The 19,234-nt window shown below is 46.3% G+C and overlaps 1 long non-coding RNA gene across 1 annotated transcript; it reads left to right on the plus strand.

Annotated features, from left to right (window-relative positions):
- The first annotated feature begins 223 nt into the window (after positions 1 to 223).
- Positions 224 to 17,253, plus strand: LOC122462250. Its single transcript, XR_006284697.1, has 3 exons — positions 224 to 355; positions 12,324 to 12,327; positions 17,243 to 17,253. It is a non-coding gene; the product is annotated as an uncharacterized LOC122462250 (long non-coding RNA).
- Positions 17,254 to 19,234: the final 1,981 nt, after the last annotated feature.

A 19,234-nucleotide genomic window follows, 5' to 3' on the forward strand; every position in this document is an offset into this window, starting at 1 on the left:
GACATCTTAGGTGGTAAGCCAGGGTTTTCTCATGACTGGCAGCCCCCTTTGTCCTGTTCCACCCCCTTTTATGGCTTTGGCACAAGGTGGGCATCTTTTATCTCTCTGGGTCTCCACCCCTCCTTCTAAATGGAAAAGTACCAGAATTAAGGTGGATTCCAGTATCATGTGACGTGGTCACATGTCACTGTAAGACCCCTAGTTTCTATTCTTCCTGGGTTGGCCCACATGTACATAGGAAGGCTTGCAGGTAAATAAACCATTTACAACCAATTGTTCTAGTCAATGGGAACCATCAAGATTTTAAAGCATCATTAATGGCCCACACTGTGCATAATTACAATAGGACCTCAGAGTTATACTTCATATTTCTAGCTTCAGATACAAGAATGATACATTCATACAAATAGGAGGAATATATTCAGTAGTTTATAACCTTTGTTATGATACCTTACAAGAGACCTTTTGCATAAAGCATATTCCAGTTACATCGTATTCATAAGCATACTTGCATTAAGCATATGGAGCGCAACGTCACAAGTGGAATGTGCTGCCGTGATATTTAATGAACAGCGCTCTGTAACACAACTCAGAACCCTATGCCGTGGAGCCTTGCATCAGAAACAGCCTAAGATGTGGATATTTAAAAGGATACAGTCAAATTTAGCCTGGTCCAAAACATTTTTTCCCCATCTTGCTATCGGTTGGTAAAAGAGTAATTCCCCTCCTGCCACCCAACACATCATTGCTCTTTTTCAAATCAACCCTACCATAATAAACCAACACATGGCCACGAGAAATCTGCAAGGTCAGTTCAGGGGAGAGAAGCCCTGACCTTGCAGAGATCCAGCCCAGAAGTCTCTGTAATACAGGAGGGGATGGGGAACAGAGATCCTTTGGAACTGAGTCTCCACCACCTAGCAGAGAGGAGAGACTGTCCCAAATATCTTTCCACAACATGCTACCACCAGCAGCTGGCAACATCCTCAACTGGATCACCAAACTGTTTTAGGCAAAGGCACCTGAGTAATTAGATACACTTGCACCTGCTCTAGCAAACAGAGAGAGAAAAGTGAGTTTAAAAATGTTTGCAGTGTTGTTATAGCCGTGTTGGTCCCAGGATAGCGAGACAAGGTAGATGAGGTGATATTTTTTATTGGACCAACTTCTGTTGGGGAAAGAGACAAGCTTTCGAGCCACACAGAGCTCTTCTTCAGGGCTGGTCCATGTCCCTTTTAGCGTTGGTGTGTTTGCCACCTTGATTTCCATGGCCCATCTTAGAAAATTGCTTTGATGTCACTCAAGGAAACCTTAGTCGAAGGGGATTTGACGTTTACTGTATCCCTTCTGGGCCGTAGTTTATAAGGCCCTGGGCTTGGTGAAGCAGCATCATAATTGGTTCTGCCTTTACAGTTGCTTCTGTTACTGACAGCAAAAAACAGGGAGGCCAGGAGTTATTCTGACACTTGACTCAGATAGGCAAGATTTCACAGCTCTGTCGGAAATCAGCCAGATAACCTCCCAGTCTCTCTAGAGCAGATTTATTCACCTGACGGGTTTCTAACCCCACCTCTTCCCCACTCTATTCCTGGCCAATCTTCCATACAGAAAACACAGTGTTACCAGAAGTTTCCCCTTCCCACAAGTGAATTAATGTTTGTGAAGGATGCCGGACTGACAGCCCTGGAGACCGTAGGCCCGTAGCTGCCAACTCCATTGGTGCGCTGGGGTTCAAGCGCCCACTGAAAAAAATAGGCACTTAGCACCTGCAGGGCTGGATTAATCTTTTGTGGGCCCCCGCGCCCAGATCGTGGCCTCGCCCCCCAGCTCCACTCGTGCTCTGCCCTGAGGCCCCACCCCCTCTCGGCCTCTTCCCCCTGAGGCCCCGCCTGCTTCTTGCATGGTGGGTGGGGGCGGATAGGAGCACCCACCAGCAAAAACAAAAGTGCTCAGGCCTATATTTAGCCACAAGATAGGCCCCCAGCAGGGCGGGCAAGCTGCCCCGACGTTGCCACTATTGAGCTCCAGTTCTGAGCTGCAGGGACCATCACTTTAGGATAGGCAAAGGAAGTTCAGAGAGTCCATTCTGTAGGACTTGAAAAATGTGCCAAACATCAGCTAGCCCAAGGACCAAGCAAGGCCTAAGTATAGCAGGGCCCCAAGCCAAACTCTGTCTTGCCTGGGCTCACATTGCTGGGTTCCTTCCTTTGCCTGAGTCTGCAGAAGCCTGGCAATTGCGGGCTGAATTCTGAGCCCCTAGCTAATGCTGCCCCAACCAGATACATGGCTAATAGGTCCGTTAACGATGCTGCCCCCCGCAGAACAAGTTATGCTCACTGTGGCTGGTAGGTGGCTGTAGAGCATGCTAAGTGGTAATGTGACTTTTCTGGTGTGGCCACTTGTCAGTTAGAATTGGGACCCAAACTGTCATTTCATATAGGTTACTGGATGCCCATCCAACAGTAACTATTAATCACGCTCAAGCTGGTGAAGGGATTGTAAATAGCAACTTCCACTCTGTAGCCCAATCAACAATCCCTTGAGCCATCCAGCCATTCACCCAGGAAGTGTGAATTTAGTTGCAACACATTCAGGAAGCATCAAACAACAATTGCTGGTAATGAGCTGTAGGGATGTGGTAGCTCCTCCCAGGCAGCTCTGTCAGGGAGTTTTCTATCCCTCCTGACTTTCATCCTGTGCCTCACAGAGCCACCATGACACCTCTGAATCAGGACCTGCAGAATCCTACTGTTTGAGGCCTAAGCCCAACATAGCTCTGCCAAGCACTGTAGTCCGGGCCTACAGGCTTCCCTGATATTTTAGTTCTGGGCTTCTCCTGAACAGAAAGTTCCCTGTTTTGGTAAGCTGGTTTTTTGCTGTGCTGAAATGGAGAGCAGGCTAAACCCCACCTAATGCATTTTCCCTGGTAACTTTAGACATCAGGCTTTGAATTTGTGGGTCCAGGGGTGTATTAAAACCACTACACCAATCAGCTTACAATGACTAACACAATGGCCAAGTGTGTCTTTGTGCCCTGTTAGGGGTTGGACCATGTAAAGAAGTTTGTGAGTGTGCTACTGTCTGCAAATGAATACATCTGGAACTCAAGCAGTAGAGCATCATGCTTTTAGATCCGTAGGGCCCAAGTTCAATTCCCATAGATGACCCACCCAAGGAGTCATCATTCACCATTTTTAATAAATATATTTCTATTTAGGTTTAGTTTGTAGACTATGCTATACCATGAAGATGTGCCTAACTGATACTGTGGCCTTAGAAAGGTTATTTTACAATAGCTTTTACTTTTCAAAGTTGTTACATTTCTTAATTCAAAATTTACCTGTCTCAGTTACATACATATACCATTTTTGATCAACTCCCTTGAAATTCCACTCATCTGGACTGTCCAATGTCTAGGAAGGGCTGATTCCACAGCTATCATCTCCCCTGTTCACCATCTGAACCCCAGCAACAGATTAATAAGGGCTAAAATATGAAGGGTTAATCCGAACAACCAAAATGAGCAAGAATTTCGGCTATCCAGCACCGCCTTGAGGAGCGGAGGTGCCCCATGCCATCTGAAGAGAATGAAACAGCATGTCACCAAGGAGGAAGGTGGATGTCAAGAAGATAAATTGCACGCCTGGCCAATGACCACCCAAACCAGTGTAAATTAATAGACACTTCACTTTATCTGACACTCTAGGGTTCTGCGATCTGCTCAGTGCCACATTCACATCTGTTGCTGCCAGAGATCCAGCAGCTTGTGGATAACTCAGGTGCAGCGGAGGTGTTGATTTCACCTTGTGAGAGATGCTGCAAACCCCCATGAAATATGTGAGGGTGAAAATCAGGTCAGAATCAGCGTGTCTCTTGTCCAGCTCTGGTAGTTTTATTCTGAAGTCAGTTTAGGTTATCCTGAAAGATGCTTGGCCACCAGCATCAGAGACGGATGTTCCCTCTTTGCTCCAGGAGACGACGTGGCAGTTTGCGCAGGGTTTCAAAGATGTCAGGAGCTAATTATCTGTGTCCCCAACATTGCCAGCATCAGTGGACACTTCCCCCTAGCTCACCTTGACATGACTTGGAGGGACCCCCTTGCTGAAGTGAGGGGTTTACAATCTAGCCTCCAGCCTCATTGATCCCTTAGCCTCTCTCCTGAGGGTTTTAACGAGGTGCACATGGTTGTGGTGGTTTGTGGACACCTGTCCATGAAAAGGCAAACTGCCCAACTCATTTCAGATCAGCTACTAAACGCTCAGCGGGGGGGCAACAGCTGGTCCTGATTTGAACCAGTGACCTGGAAGTGAACAACTAGAAGATCGGTCCCATTGCCACACCCTTGAGACATTCCTTCCTCCCCAAGGAGAGGAGAGTAAAAAACTCAGCTGAATCAAACTCCGCGCTGGCCTTCATGATGGGATCGTTCAGAGAAGAACAGAGGTAACATTTCTGCCCAAGCAAACTTTTTCTCTTGAACAGGGGGAGTCTGAGACTTTGGGGTGGGGAGGGAGGGCAGCAGAATTGCCTTTCTCCTGTGAACTTTGTTGTTCAAAAGTTGAACCAACCTTTATTTTTTTAAAGGATGAATACCTGCCTTAGGAACAAACAGAATACATCGATAGGCACTTAGAAAGAGAACTGCCACCCTGGACCAGTGCAGAACTTTTGATATGGTTTTGAAAGCCGGGGCTGTTTCTTTTCAGCCGCTTTGTGCCGTTAAAAAGAACAGCAGAGCGCTGGCAGAAGCACAAGAGGCCTGTAATGAAGTGTGCTTTGAAGAGAGCTTTCACTCTCTCCTTTCCTTAGAGTGGGGAATCGTTGGCCAGACACACCTTCCACCAAAGAGGGGGGAAATAAATATGCTTTCAACCAAGGGGCTTTGTAGGAAGGCAATGGAAGAGTTAAATTGCCACCTACCTAAAAATAACCACGAAGATGTGCTTTGAAAAACATACCCTGCTTAAGTGCTCTTTTCCCATTGGTGGGGCTAAGTGGGAAAGCAGAAATGTTACTATCAAATCTTGCAGATGGCGAAGAAAAAGATTGAAAAAAGTCACCTGTACCAGTTCAGTTCCTCCTTGGCATCATTTCAAGAGCTTCCTTTGATCATATTTCCCCTTGCTTGGAGTTTTTATATACTTCTCTCCTCCTTTTATATGCTTTCCATCTTTTCCAGCTCGTTGGTGGCTACATGCCTGAGCATGATATTTCTGTTGCAAAGCAAAGCCCCAAAGAAAGAATATACGTAGTACTCGGGATAGGAGAGGCTTTTTCCTCTGGACAACTGAAAATAAATGGTGATCAGATTAAACAAACAACCACTTGTGCCAACAAGCACAATGCTGAGATTGGACCCCAGAAAAAAGACTGGTGAATCAAATGGAACAGATTGCGGATATTAGTGAGCACAGTTTACAGTGATATAGCACCTGTCAGCCAGAGGAAATGGATCCCCACTTGCTTTGCAGTCTGACCAGATACTGTTCAGCTATCCTGAGGTCAGTCACCAGAAAGCTGGGCCCGTGTGCATGTATAGATCACTTCACCCACAATGGAAATGCAGCTGCCTCTGGAGGCATTCTGCACCAGCATCACAACCCAAGACTTTAGGACAGGAGGGGAAAAACAACAGACACCCCTTAAATGTAAATGACAGAATCATAGACTCATAGAATATCAGGGTTGGAAGGGACCTCAGGAGGTCATCTAGTCCAACCCCCTGCTCAAAGCAGGACCAATCCCCAATTAAATCATCCCAGCCAGGGCTTTGTCAAGCCTGACCTTAAAAACTTCTAAGGAAGGAGATTTTACCACCTCCCTAGGTAACGCATTCCAGTTACCCTCCTAGTGAAAAAGTTTTTCCTAATATCCAACCTAAACCTCCCCCATTGCAACTTGAGACCATTACTCCTTGTCCTGTCATCTTCTACCACTGAGAATAGTCTAGAACCATCCTCTTTGGAACCACCTCTCAGGTAGTTGAAAGCAGCTACCAAATCCCCCCTCATTCTTCTCTTCTGCAGACTAAACAATCCAAGTTCCCTCAGCCTCTCCTCATAAGTCATGTGTTCCAGACCCCTAATCATTTTTGTTGCCCTTCGCTGGACTCTCTCCAATTTTTCCACATCCTTCTTGTAGTGTGGGGCCCAAAACTGGACACAGTACTCCAGATGAGGCCTCACCAATGTCGAATAGAGGGGAATGATCACATCCCTCTATCTTCTGGCAATGCCCCTACTTATACAGCCCAAAATGCCATTAGCCTTCTTGGTAAAAGGGCACACTGTTGACTCATATTCAGCTTCTCGTCCACTGTCACCCCTAGGTCCTTTTCCGCAGAACTGCTGCTGCCTAGCCATTCGGTCCCTAGTCTGTAGCGGTGCATTGGATTCTTCCGTCCTAAGTGCAGGACCGGGCACTTATCCTTGTTGAACCTCATCAGATTTCTTTTGGCCCAATCCTCCAATTTATCTAGGTCCCTCTGTATCCTATCCCTACCTGCCACCGTATTTACCACTCCTCCTAGTTTAGTATCATCCAAAAATTTGCTGAGAGTGCAATCCACACCATCCTCCAGATCGTTTATGAAGATATTGAACAAAACCGGCCCCAGGACCAACCCTTGGGGCACTCCATTTGATACCGGCTGCCATCTAGACATGGAGCCATTGATCACTACCCGTTGAGCCCGACAATCTAGCCAACTTTCTACCCACCTTATAGTGCATTCATCCAGCCCATACTTCTTTAACTTGCTGACAAGAATACTGTGGGAGACCGTGTCAAAAGCTTTGCTAAAGTCAAGAAACAATACATCCACTGCTTTCCCTTCATCCACAGAACCAGTAATCTCATCATAGAAGGCGATTAGATTAGTCAGGCATGACCATCCCTTGGTGAATCCATGCTGACTGTTCCTCATCACTTTCCTCTCATGTAAGTGCTTCAGGATTGATTCCTTGAGGATCTGCTCCATGATTTTTCCAGGAACTGAGGTGAGGCTGACTGGCCTGTAGTTCCCAGGATCCTCCTTCTTCCCTTTTTTAAAGATGGGCACTACATTAGCCTTTTTCCAGTCATCCGGGACTTCCCCCGATCGCCATGCGTTTTCAAAGATAATTGCCAATGGCTCTGCAATCACAGCCACCAACTCCTTTAGCACTCTCGGATGCAGCGCATCTGGCCCCATGGACTTGTGCATGTCCAGCTTTTCTAAATAGTCCCTGACCACTTCTTTCTCCACAGAGGGCTGGCCACCTACTCCCCATGCTGTGTTGCCCAGCGCAGCAGTCTGGGAGCTGACAGGATTCATTTAGGATGGTCAGAGTGTAATAACCAGCACTAGAATTTCAGGGGTGGTTCAAATCTGTAGCAATTACAAATTAAGGGGGTAAATGCAGATAATAAGGAGATATGGAAGGCAGGATCGCTTCCCAGGCACTGGCCTACTTCAGGTGGTTTAGGTCTGTCTGCGCTCCATGCAGTGCTCTCATGAAAGTGTGCGGGAAGGCGGGGTCAGGGCTGTGGCCACGCCCTCAACTCCTCTTGACAATTCCGATTCCTGCAGGCAATGCTAGTGCCCCTGCTCTTTCATCAGTACCTGCAGCCAAATTACAGCTGCCTCCCATATGGGAGGGCAGAAGCATGAGGGAAATTGCCCTGGCCTGCTCCATTTTTAGAGCATCTGCTCAAAGACAGCCATAATAGTTCCATGTGGGTAATGCAGTTGAGTCTGGGTCCTCAATGTTAAATAAAACATTACAGGGCGAACAGATCAGGAGAAGGAGAAACCAATTGCTAGGGTGTGTGTAGCATGGCACGCACTCATTGCCGCGGCGCCTCCTGCTGGTCAGTCTGGGAATTAGCTCATCCCAGCCTCGGAGTGCCTCCTGCTGGCCGGTGTCTTCCTACTGGTACCTGCTTCCTTGTCAATCTCCACCTCTTATAATACTTCTGACCCCGTGTCCCGCACCAGCCCGCGGTGCCCCTTCTGCTGGGTACTTCCTCGCAGCAGTGCTCCCATACTCGGAGTCCTCCCCTCCCCAGTGAACCCCAATCCCTTAAGCCTACCTCACCTCAGTAACCCACTGTCTGTCTTCATCTAGTCCCTTCCCTCAGGGGCAAACTGCAGTCTGAAGCGGTCACTCATCATTGGCCAAGGGGTTGGACCTGGGTTGCTTTTTTCAGGCAGCCAGGTCCATTTCTCTCCAAGGCTGGAGAGAGACTGATTACCCCTGCTGGTCTGCTCTCTTTTATACTGGCTTGGCCAGCTCTGATTGGCAGCCTCCCGCCTCTTCCTGATTGGCTCTAAGCCCCAGCCCTCTCCACGGTCTGGCTTTTAACCCTTTCTGAGCCGAAGCAGGGTGACCGCCCCGCTACACTGTGTTATTGAACCTCAGTCACAGAAATTTGATTCTACAAGGCACGTTTTAAAATCATGTCCACCAACCGTCCAGAACAGAAGTCTGTAAGGAAAGCTACTCAGAGGAATGCTGCTGATCACAGAAAACCAGAAGAGAATAATATTAATAAAAAAAAAAGGCCAGATCATCAGCAGGTATAATCAGTGGAGCTCCACTGAGGTCATTCAAACAATACTCAAACAAACTGAGCATCTGGCCCAAACTATTATCGTACAATCATAGAATTATGGAAGATTAGGGTTGGAAGAGACCTCAGGAGGTCATCTAGTCCAACCCCCTGCTCAAAGCCCCAACTAAATCATCCCAGCCAGGGCTTTGTCAAGCCGGGCCTTAAAAACCTCTAAGGATGGAGATTCCACCACCTCCCTAGTTAACCCATTCCAGTGCTTCACCACCCTCTGAGTGAAATAGTGTTTCCTAATATCCAACCTAGACCTCCCCCACTGCAACTTGAAACCATTGCTCCTTGTTCTGTCACCTGCCACCACTGAGAACAGCCGAGCGCCATCCTCTTTGGAACCCTCCTTCAGGTAGTTTAAGACTTTTATCAAATCCCCCCTCACTCTTCTCTTCTGCAGACTACATAACCCCAGTTCCCTGAGCCTCTCCTCATAAGTCATGTGCCCCAGCCCCCTAATCACTTTTGTTGCCCTCCGCTGGACTCTCTCCACTTTGTCCACATTCTTTCTGTAGTGGGGGGCCCAAAACTGGACACAATACTCCAGATGTGGCCTCACCAGTGCCGAATAGAGGGGAATAATCACTTACCTCGAATGCTGGCAATGCTCCTACTAATGCAGCCCAAAATGCCATTAGCCTTCTTGGCAACAAGGGCACACTGTTGACTCATATTCAGTTTCTGATCCACTGTACTCCCCAGGTCCTTTTCTGCAGAATCGCCACTTAGCCAGTCGGTCCCCAGCCTGTAGCGGTGCATGGGATTCTTCCGTCCTAAGTGCAGGACTCTGCACTTGTCCTTGCTGAACCTCATCAAATTTCTTTTGGCCCAATCCTCCAATTTGTCTAGGTCACTCTGGACCCTATCCCTACCCTCCAGCATATCTACCTCTCCCCCCCGTATTGATCTTCCTGTTCGGTCAATGTCCAGCTAGACTTGCTTTGAAGTCCGTGGACCTAGTCATGGGATTAAAGTTAAGCATGTGCTTTAGTGTTTTGCTGGGGCAGGACTAGAACACTCAGCTCCTTGCAGGATCGAGCCCTACATAACACAATAAATTGGTAACTCTCAGAAATCCACAAAAACCCTATGGACTTAGAATCATAGAATCATAGAATATCAGGGTTGGAAGGGACCCCAGAAGGTCATCTAGTCCAACCCCCTGCTCGAAGCAGGACCAATTCCCAGTTAAATCATCCCAGCCAGGGCTTTGTCAAGCCTGACCTTAAAAACCTCTAAGGAAGGAGATTCTACCACCTCCCTAGGTAACGCATTCCAGTGTTTCACCACCCTCTTAGTGAAAAAGTTTTTCCTAATATCCAATCTAAACCTCCCCCATTGCAACTTGAGACCATTACTCCTCGTTCTGTCATCTGCTACCATTGAGAACAGTCTAGAGCCATATTCACATATTTACATCTGCCTACGTCAGTGTATTTTAGAAATTTATATGGGCCCCTTCGTTACTGTTGTATCTGGGCGCCTCACTATATTTTAAATCTATTTATCCTCAGAAAAACCCTATGGGGCTAAGGAAGAATTTACAGTTATGACTCCTATGTAAGCAATTCTCCTGTGTATATAGTTATCAAAAATGCAAGGGATAGAAGGACCTTTTCAGAGAGCTCCACTAGAATTCTGCAGGGGAACTGTGAGCACTGAGGAAGCACACTGCTTACTGAATATATAAGTAATTCTATGCAGTATACTCTAGCTCATCAAAATACAGAGCGCGCATCACATGCTTCAGCGATCTCTGCTTTGGAGTACTTTAAATGAGTTCAAACCCTCTCAGATCCTTTGCTTCACAGGTGACTGACTAGCCAATGTACCAAAAGCCAAAATGTAATTAAACGTTAAACTCTTTAAATACCAAGTACTGTTGGGATAACGTGTGGGTAAAACACAGTAATTGTTTGTGTTTACTCTAAGTCTAGTTAGTTTCATTCTCACGATCCCGCCTCAAGAGCTAGCTCGGGAAATACAAGCTCCAAGCCCTAGATTGTCCTAGTGGATTGAGGGTCTCCAAGCAGTAACTGACTATTGATGTTGTGTTAGCTCCTTCCCGGCCTGCTGTGTAAAATGTTCTGCTGATTGTGAGGGCTGCTGATGAGTTCTCACCAATAAATATTGAAACCTCTGCTAGAAAGTTGTCACTTTCACCTTGACCCCCTTCAGTGGGACATACATTTTCAGAGACATCGGGCATCTAGCTTGTTCAGACTTGTTTTCTGTGTGTCGCACCTTTAAAATGCAGAAGAGTCTCAACTCTGGAGGCAGCTGCCATCTTGTGTCGAGAGGAAGTCCACACACTATGCTCTCTCCTGGCAACTGTTGCCTTTGCTCTTGCTCGTTTTGATGTTCTCTCAACAGGAAATAAAGATAACGGTCACTGATAGGTTTCAGAGTAGCAGCCGTGTTAGTCTGTATTCGCAAAAAAGAAAAAGAGGACTTGTGGCAAATTAATTTGTTAGTCTCTAAGGTGCCACAAGTCCTCCTTTTCTTTTTTGTCACTGATAGAATCAAGTCCCATCCCATAGGTGCACTAAAGACAACAGAACATTTTAAACGGCTTCTAAATTGCACTGGTGAGACTGTTGCAACATGGGTTTAGCACTTCTGTGTCATACAGCAACCCATGTTAGATCAGTCACATTCAGAGTTAACCTCCTGTCCTCAGTTGTGTGGACACTCAGGCCTTTGAGTAACTTTAACCACATGAGTAGTCCTACTGAAATCAGTGGGACTTCTATGTAATATATCAAATGCCCTCGACTGTGCCATATGCTCCGTGCTGCCTGAGAAGCAGGTTGTGTGTGCCTGCATATACCCTGCTACGTCTTCCATCTGGTCCTAGCCAGGTCTAGCAAGTGGAAAGGGGTGTGGGAAGGACAAATCGAGGAAAAGAGAAATCAACTAAACTTTCTGAAGCCTTAATGAAGTTTTACAAAAAACTAGAATATTTTTACGTTTTGGGTTTTGCACAACTTAGATTTTAACAGAAACATTTTCTGTTAAAGATAAACCCTCACAAAACATTTCCCACTAAAGATAAACCATTGTTTACCAAATGGAAGTATAATGAAAACTACTCAACTGCAGCCCATGCTATGCAAAAAAGAAAGATTCTTGATCTTATAGTCATTGTTGTTGTGCTTCTAGAACATTAAGAAGACTAATGTTATCTGAACCGTCGCCTAGAATTTACATTTCGCCAGCACTCTCAAATTTACAAATGGTTGCAGATCCATTCTAAATCTAAACCCCATGATTTCGAGAGGGTTCTAAATTTGCAAAAAGCAAGTTCTCTCACTAATATCCATAGGTTTCAGAGTAACAGCCGTGTTAGTCTGTATTCGTAAAAAGAAAGGGAGTACTTGTGGCACCTTAGAGACTAACCAGTTTATTTGAGCATGAGCTTTCGTGAGCTACAGCTCACTTCATCGGATGCATAGCATATCGTGGAAACTGCAGAAGACATTATATACACACAGAGACCATGAAACAAAACTTCCTACCACCCCACTCTCCTGCTGGTAACAGCTTATCTAAAGTGATCATCAAGTAGGGCCATTTCCAGCACAAATCCAGGTTTTCTCACCCTTCCCCCCCCCCCCCCCCCCCCCCCCCCCCCCACACACACATACAAACTCACTCTCCTGCTGGTAATAGCCCATCCCTCTTTGAAACCTCTCTTTATAATGCGCATGATAATCAAGGTGGGTCACCTCCAGCACTAATCCAGGTTTTCTCACCCCCGCCCACACACACCCCCCTCCAAAAACCACACACACAAACTCACTCTCCTGCTCACGTCAAGTATACTGAGAGCTGCCCCTGGTCTGTATCCTCACTTGCGGCTGGTGGATTGACTTTATGGGAATTTACAATAGGAAGTAGGAACATTTTGAAGATCAGACTAAGATCTCATGCCTATGTTGCTGCAAATTGAGTCTCTAAAGAGGTTAAAAAATCAAAAAGCATCGTACAGATTTTTTTGAACCTTTGCGGAGTTTCAAAATGCAGGAAGTTCCCAAGTTAGTTCTCAATGCAGGAAGGAATTCCTTGCTACATCAGCATGCTCAGTCCTCTTGGCATTTAAAAACATTTCAAGGACTGGGTCTCTGGTAAACAGAGGAGACACAGCTGGAAGTTGAGCTGTGTTGAAGCCTGTTTGCGTCTGTGGCCGTTTTCTTTAATCAATGCCTCCTTGGTTAGATGTACTGTGATTCCATGACACAGAACTCACATGGCCTTTCAATCATATGCAGTATCTCGAATTATTATTATTTGTTTATGTGAACTCCATAAGGTACTGGGTACTTTCCATAAATTCATTAAGGGCTTGCCCAACCCCTGAGGAAAGCTCACAGTTTAAGGACAGACAGGTAGGTAGATAGAGGTTAGAGGAAGGGGAAGTGGACCCACATGGAGGGATTTTTATATCAGTCAACTAAATTCACTGTAGTGAACATGGCAGAAATGGGTCCTTAAGGGGGACTTAAATGTGGACAACTTAGCAGCTTTGCACATGAATCAGGGAGGTTTTCCCCTACATAGGAACCTTAAACTGAACCCTGCTCAGCTCTAGATGCCACTGTGGTTAAAGTGCCAGCATCTGTGTATGTCCTGCCACCAGAGAGGTCACCAGTGGAGCTGCACCTATGGTGGCTTCACTAGAAAATTAAACGTAGACAAGCCTGGGATACTGCTCTGAGCTCTTCTAGTCTGTCTACACTGCACTTAGAAAACCCTGGCTGGCCTGTGCCAGGTGACTTGGCTCATGGGGCTTGGGCTAAGGGGCTGTTTAACTGCAGTGTAGACGTATCCCCAGGGCCTCAGACTTTCACTGTCAGCATCTCTAAAGCACTGCCTGTGTGGATATGCTGAATTGGTTTTGAAAGCAGTTTCACTTTAACATTAAACCATATGATTGAAACCAATCTCAACAGCGGGTCAGTTTAACACTAGGCAGAGTCTGTGCATTCTGCAGGGATTTGAGGAAATAAATCTGCATTGAGAAATGCTATTAGCCGCCCTGGAAAGCTCATGGAGTGTGACAGAAAGCATCCCACTTTGGCGCAGTCTCCATTTAGCTCATTATTCCACTGAAGGCAAAGAAGCCCAAGTTATTCACTAGCGGATAAGGTGCATTCTTCTAAACAAAACAAACCCGTTAGAAGTGTAAGCAGGGCCTACTGAATTCTTCCCCAACAGCTAGCTGGGACAGGGAGAGACTTCAAGAGCAAACTGTATTTACATGAACACACCAACTCTGCTTAGCTATCCAGCAGATAGAGCGGTGTTCTGCTCAAAGTGATCAACTTTGGCTGGTGCTGGGTAACAAATCACCTTTGTACTGAATGCACGGGTAGTGAAATGCTGTTTCTAATGTTGGCATTATTGTGAATAAAGGGGAGCAGAACTGTGCTTAACCTGTCCCAAATATGGGGGTCACCCTCAGCTGAAAGGACCTCATTAAGCCAGGGGCTCGAATGCCGGAGCCCTGTGAAGAGAAGAGGGATGGTGTGCCAAGTGTGCCAGCCAGGAGGTGTAGACCCTCCCCCAGGGTCCTCCCTGGACTGGTTTAGCCTGTCCCCCTCTCACTGCTCAAAGAAAGAGCTAAATAGTCTTAATTAGGAGCCTCTTTGTTACTTTAAATGCTCAATCAGAGCTGAAATCAGTTGAGATGGGGCAGTGTTTCTGTCCAGTCTGCAAAGAGGTGAAAATTACTGAGACTGATGGGTAGAGGTCACAGCAGGGTGGCAGTGGAAGTTGACTGACAGTCAGCTGGCAGTGAGCGGCCAGCAGGGCAGCTGGCGGAGGGACACAGCAAGTGGCCAGCAGGGTGGCTGGCAGAGAGGGCCAGAGCAGAGCCCCTCAGAGAGGCGTGGCCATCGGCTGGCAAGGTGGCTGGCAGAGAGGGGTGGCAAGTGAGTGCCCGAGCAGCGGCGCAAGTAAGGTGCCTCTTTATCCCCCCCCACCATCCAGGGGGGCAGGTGAACTCTGCAGATGCACCTCTGAACTCTGGGTCTGCACTGATCAAGGACAGTAACTGTGAGTGGGGTGCAGGGAAGGGTTGGGCACGTGAAAGGGGACTTTTGGGTTGCTGGACTTAAGAACCTGAGGGAAAAGGGCACTGCCCAATGTACTTGGGGGTGGGTCTTTTGCTCATGGTTTATGTTTATGAACCCTGTTTGCGGTGTTTTCCCAGATTAATGCTGAGTTACTTCCTTCCTTTTTTAAAAGTGTCTTTTCTACACTCAGACTCTGTGCTTGCGAGTGGGGAAGTATTGCCTCTCAGAGGTGCCCAGGGGTGGTGTGTAATTTTCCCAGGTTACTGGGTGGGGGCTCGAGCTGGTTCTGTGTTGTATCAATGGAAAGGAACCCCTAGATATTGAACCCGGCCCTGGTTGCTGCTAGCTCCACCTGGCAGAAGGGTTACAGAAGCTTTAGCTGAAAAGATGAAGGCCATCCCTCTATTTCGCCCTTAACAAGAGGGCAGAGGAGCAGCTCATTAATAGCAGGAAGTGGAGCAGATTTGTCCATTTCTCAAACATCAGACTCTAGCAAAACGGAGAAAGTGATTTAAAAAACAAGCTGCGGAAATGAGGTCAGACAAGCTGGAGGAAATGATCTTCTTTCCCAGCACACAGGGGTCTACAGGCTTCCCTCTGCTTGCCTTTTATTATCAACGGAAGAGCAAGAAGGTTGTAATTTGGGGGAGTGTATGTAGCCACCGCATCCCGTCTCAAAGCTTTGGACTGTTAGCGGGTGGGCTGGCAGTGCTGTGATGTCTGAGAGCTGCCTCTGCAGGGAGGTGAAGGAGGAAAAACCTGCACAAGTCCCCCAGGCCCTTCCTTTTTCTCAGCCCGACCAGTCTGCTTTGATTTCCCTTGTGCTTGTAATTCTTCCCAGCAATTAGGCCCAAGGCTAAGGCAAACCCAGGCCAAATACCTACACAGTCAGATTCACACAACACACATATGTATAAAGCTTTGAGAGCAGCAGGTTCATTAGCAATTGGTGTGCAGGCCTGTGGCATGCATCCATCAGGAACAATGTGTTTCCCCCATTTAAGGAATGTCCACACTTCAAATGCTGCTCTACCCCCAGAGTTGGAAGGGTATCCCACAGCTCCCTTCCCCCATGGGTGGCAGGGAACCCTGCAGCTCCCAACTGCTGCCTGAAATCACAGAGGTCACTGGAAGTCATGGATTCTGTGACTTCCACGACCTCCGTGACTAAATCATAGCCTTAGATATTACTGATTTATATTAGTGTCCCATCAAACACTGGATTTTACATTGAGACATTTGGATGCCCCAAAACCTTGGTAGCCCCCAGACTCTTTGGCCTTGTCTACACTGTTAATGGCATATAGGGGGCCCCAGAAGTAGCAGTGTAGACATGGGTGGCACTACTTGGGCATAGAGAGCTGTGTGGGGTACGTAGCCTAAAGTTCTGGAGTGCCTCACTGTCTACACTGCTATTTATATGCATGGTAGGGGGCGTGCCGTCCCTGTATTCCACTCACTGCCCTAAGTGTAGACAGAGCCATTGTAATTTTCATGAGGAAACAGGGAATAGTCAGTGCATGGCTTTTATTTCACTGTTTCATCGACAGCTTAAGAGATGAGACTCTTACTCACAGAGTGTCTAAACTGCGGCTGTCCACACGTCTCTTTAGCCTACCTCCTGTTAGATACCTGCCCACAAGATGGCGCAGTCTCACAATCCAGACCTACTGCCATTTAAATCAATGGCAAAATGTCCACCGATTTCAATGAGAGGGAAGTATAATTTTTATACCTTCAGGATGTCTCCTCTGTCTAGATCCACTTTTCCGCTATAGATTAATGGGGACGACCATAACTGAAAGTTATTACCAGGTTTTTTAAGCTGTTACTAATAAATTACAATGAAAATGGTATTGCCTCATTTTAATGAACTAATTTTGAGGGGCGGGTACAGGATTTACAACCATGCAATTAATGCTGAGCTAGCCAGACAGATCTGTGCAACACAATTCCTGACCTGTGCTCCCAACAGCAGTGTTAGGAAAGGTTCTGCTGGTGCCCTGTGGTTGGGTGTATTATCCACTGAGTCCAATGGCTACTGTTACTATTCCTTCCCCACCACTGATGCCATTGGTTTCCTAATTGCAGGTTGCTTTGCAGGCTTGGGGTCATTTTCTGTTTATAGTCAGGTTTCAGAGTAGCAGCTGTGTTAGTCTGTATTCGCAAAAAGAAAAGGAGGACTTGTGGCACCTTAGAGACTAACACATTTATTTGAGCATAAGCTTTCGTGAGCTACAGCTCACTTCATCAGATGCATAAAGTGGAAAGTACAGTGAGGAGATTTTATATATACAACAGACCATAAAAAAATATACATTGTAAGGAGAGTGATCACTTAAGATGAGCTATTACCAGCAGGAGAGTGGGGTGAGGAAATGTGCTGGAAATGGCCCACCTTGCTTATCATTTCAAAAGGTTTTCTCTCCCCCCACCCCACTCTCCTGCTGGTAATAGCTCATCTTAAGTGATCACTCTCCTTACAATGTATATTTTTTCTTGGTCTGTGTGTATATATAAAATCTCCTCACTGTACTTTCCACTTTATGCATCCGATGAAGTGAGCTGTAGCTCACGAAAGCTTATGCTCAAATAAATTGGTTAGCCTCTAAGGTGCCACAAGTACTCCTTTTCTTTTTGTTTATAGTCCGTTTCACTTTCCACTAATACAGCCCCTCTTATGCTTCCAACATTGCAGAAAATGATTCCATTAAAGACAATCTGCTGTTTTCATTGGCAATTTTTAATGAAAGGTGTTATTTTTTTTTAAATTCACACTAGGTTTCCTAACCACTTCTCTCTTCTATTCTTAAAACCTAAATGATGCTAGGCCGCATTCTACATGCCAGTGTCCCTTTAAACCTTGTTTCAAGAAAATAGTTAAAATATTCTGGGTAGTTCTCCCAATGTCTGATAATATTGAAATGAACTGGAAAAGTTAAGTAGTGTTTTCCTATGGAGGACGTACCCATGGCCAGAGGCTGGAGGGTTATCAAAAAGTCAGTGGCCCAAATCCTGCTCTAAGTGATACTGATGTGAATACAGAGTAACTCCTTTGGCTTTAAGAACAGGAGGACTTGTGGCACCTTAGAGACTAACAAATTTATTTGAGCATGAGCTTTCGTGAGCTACAGCGGCTTCGTTGCTCCACATTCACACTGAGACAGAGAACAGAATCTGGCCCAGTGCATGTAAAGAAGAATGGAAGTACAATGAAACTGTCAGCTTCATGTACTGATTTAATGATCCTGGGTCCTCTTTGTCAGCGTGCTATAATAAAAGAAACACTTGGAGGAGCATTTCCCCATAGATGTGGGAGAGCTGGTAAAAATATTCCAGTACTCTAAACACAAGGTCGCTATCTCTGCACCATCCGAGCACCTCACATTAATATATTTATCCTCACATCACCCCTGGGAGGTGGGGAATTATTGCTATTTCCATTGTACAGATGGGGAACTGAGGCAGCAAGAGATTAAGTGACTTGCCCAGGGTCACTCAGGAAGGCTGTGGCAGAATCAAACATTTAACCCAGCTCTCCTGAGTCCCAGACTGCAGTCACAAGACGAAACTGCCTTTTCCATCCCCAATAGGCTATGGTGAATTCTCACAGTACACTCATCTATCCAACACGTTGGAGGACAGAGCTAAAATTCAGAGGGATCTTGATACATTGGAGAACTGGGCTATGGGCACCAAAATGAAACTCAACCAAGAAAAATGTGAGGGGCTGCACCTAGGAAAGAAAAACCAAATGCACAAATACAGAATGGGGTATAACTGGCTGGGCAGCAGCACTGCTGAGAAGGATCTGGGAGCTGTGGTGGATCACAACCTCAACATGAGTCAGCAATGCGATGCTGTTGTGAAAAAAGCAAATGCAATGTTAGGTTGCATTCACAGAGGCATGGCATGCAAGTCTTGGGAGGTGATAGAACCACTCTACTGTGTACTGTGTCAAGCTTTGGTCACCAATGTATAGAAAGGATGTAGAGAAACTGGAAAGGATCCAGGGGTGGGTGACAAAGATGACCACAGGGATGGAATGCACGCCATGGGGCAAAGGCTGAAGGAACTGCGTATGTTTAGTTTAGGAAAGAGGAGATTAAGGGGGAACATGATAGCAGCCTTCAAATACTTGAAAGGCTGCCATGAAAAAAGATGGAGAAAAGTTGTTCTCTCTTGCCACAGAGGGCAGGACAAGAGGCAATGGGATCAAACTATAGCATAGCAAATTTAGATTAAATCTCAGGAAAAATGTCCTGACTGTAAGAACAGTAGGATAATGGAACAGACTCCTCGGGAAGTTGTGGAAGCTTCTTCACTGGAGGTTTTCAAAAGGAGGCTGGATAGCCGTCTGCCTTGAATGGTTTAGACCCAACAAATCCTATCTCATGGCAGGGGGTTAGACTTGATGACCCTTGCCATCCCTTCTAACCTAGGTTAGGTACTTATATGGCCTGGGAGAGCTTCACATTGTTTAATTGATTTATCCTCACAACACCCCTGTGAAGTAGGGCAGCGAACTCACCTCTATTTTACAGCTATGCAAC

This window comes from Chelonia mydas, chromosome 11 (genome assembly GCF_015237465.2).
Source record: "Chelonia mydas isolate rCheMyd1 chromosome 11, rCheMyd1.pri.v2, whole genome shotgun sequence".
NCBI classification, from domain to species: Eukaryota; Metazoa; Chordata; order Testudines; family Cheloniidae; genus Chelonia; species Chelonia mydas.